Source organism: Calidris pugnax, unplaced genomic scaffold (assembly GCF_001431845.1).
Source record: "Calidris pugnax isolate Ruff unplaced genomic scaffold, ASM143184v1 scaffold100, whole genome shotgun sequence".
In the NCBI taxonomy this organism is placed as follows: domain Eukaryota; kingdom Metazoa; phylum Chordata; class Aves; order Charadriiformes; family Scolopacidae; genus Calidris; species Calidris pugnax.
Genome location: NW_015090826.1, coordinates 149178 through 151157, shown reverse-complemented (window position 1 = coordinate 151157; position 1980 = coordinate 149178).

Genomic DNA, 1980 nt, shown 5'->3' with positions numbered 1-1980 from the left:
TCCCTGCCTATTCCCTGCCTATTCCCTGCCTGCTCCCTGCCTATTCCCTGCCTGTTCCCTGCCTTTTCCTTGCCTGCTCCCTGCCTCTTCCCTGCCTCTTCCCTGCCTGCTCCCTGCCTATTCCCTGCCTATTCCCTGCCTGTTCCTTGCCTATTCCCTGCCTTCTCCCTGCCTGCTCCCTGCCTGCTCCCTGCCTGTTCCCTGCCTGTTCCCTGCACTTTGAGGAAGGAAAAAGGGATGACGAGGAGGACGCGACCCAAGACCAGTACGGACTGGGAGGGAGGCAGCTCCCAGCTCCCTCATCCCATTATTATCCAAAATTAAAACACAAACCCCCACATCCAGGCCCTTGAAGGGCACAGGACCCCCCCTCCGGTTCCGTTGGGCAAATATCATTGCTGGCAAGTAAAATTTGGGTCAGAAAAGCCGGATATGGATGGTCGGGGGCCACACGATCGCAGCCCGGCCCCGCACGGGATGTTCCCGAAAATCAGCGAAGGATTGGGATGAACTGGGAGGCTGGGACAAGCAAGGGATGGATGGTGGGGGTGTCCCTGTCCCCTCTGGGGTAGGGGGGGGCTCGGTGGCATTGCTGTCTGTGCCGTGAAGGACAACCTCAGCCCACGGAGCTGTTTTGGGGTGACAGGATGGCATTTTGGGGTGACAGGATGGCATTTTGCGGGGTGCCAACGTCTCTGCCTCAAAATTGGCAAACCACAAAGCCAGGCAGAGCGAGGGTGAAATGGGGGGGCTCCTCTGCTCACCCCAACAATCCCGGGAAGGTTTTTTTGGGGGGGAAGGAATCTCCTTCCCAAACAGGGAATAAACCCCACGGAGGAGCGGGGGGACGCGGCTGATGGCAGTTGGGATTGGATTTTGGGGGGGGGAAAGGAATCTCCTTCCCAAACAGGGAATAAACCCCGGGGGGGACGCGACTGATGGCAGTTGGGATTGGATTTTGGGGGGAGAAAAGGAATCTCCTTCCCAAACAGGGAATAAACCCCACGGAGGAGCGGGGGGACGCGGCTGATGGCAGTTGGGATTGGATTTTGGGGGGGGGGAAAGGAATCTCCTTCCCAAACAGGGAATAAACCCCACGGAGGAGCGGGGGGACGTGGCTGATGACAGTTGGGATTGGATTTTGGGGGGGGGGAAAGGAATCTCCTTCCCAAACAGGGAATAAACCCCACGGAGGAGCGGGGGGACGTGGCTGATGGCAGTTGGGATTGGATTTTGGGGGGAGAAAAGGGGCAGCGAGGTTGGTCCCGCTGCAACTTAAGGACACCCGAGACCCCCGGAGCGACCCGATGAGGATGATGAGGATGAGGATGAGGATGGAGATGGGGCTGGCGGGAGGAGGGGGGGAGGTTGGGGGTCTCCCCGGATCCCCGGTGCTTGGCACCCGCTCCCGGTCTCTTACCGAAGCCCAGGACCGGCGTTGCCTGCTGCAGGCAGGACGGAGCCTCTTCCGTCTTCATACCGGGGGCTACGGGCGGAGAGAAGCGTTAAGAACCGGGACCGGTCGCCTCCCCCCCCGGGTCGAGGTTTCCCGCTGCCTCCCGCTTCGTTTTCCGCCTCCCGGAGCTCCGTTTAAACGAACGGCAACGAAATCCCGGTGGCGGAGGCTCCCACCCGCTCCTCTCCTCCCGGTCCCGTTGGGGTTAAGCCCGACCTTGCCCCCGGTAGCACCGGAACCCACCCCGGGGGCTGCACCGGGGGATGCGGCCCCCCCCAAAGTCCCGTCCCGTCGTATCCCTACCCCCGACGGGTCCCGGGGGCTCCCGGTGCCGCTGTCGCAACCGGGCTCGGTGCCGGTCCCTCCGCTTATAGACGGGGCGCACACCCGTGTCCCGTTCCCCCCCCCTCCATCCTCCCGGGACATCCCCGCCGGGCGGTTTCCCGGTTCCTCATCCCCCGCCCGCCCCGTCTACTCTTGGGCTACTTACCGGGATAACGATACCGGCACCGGTACCGGCGGGG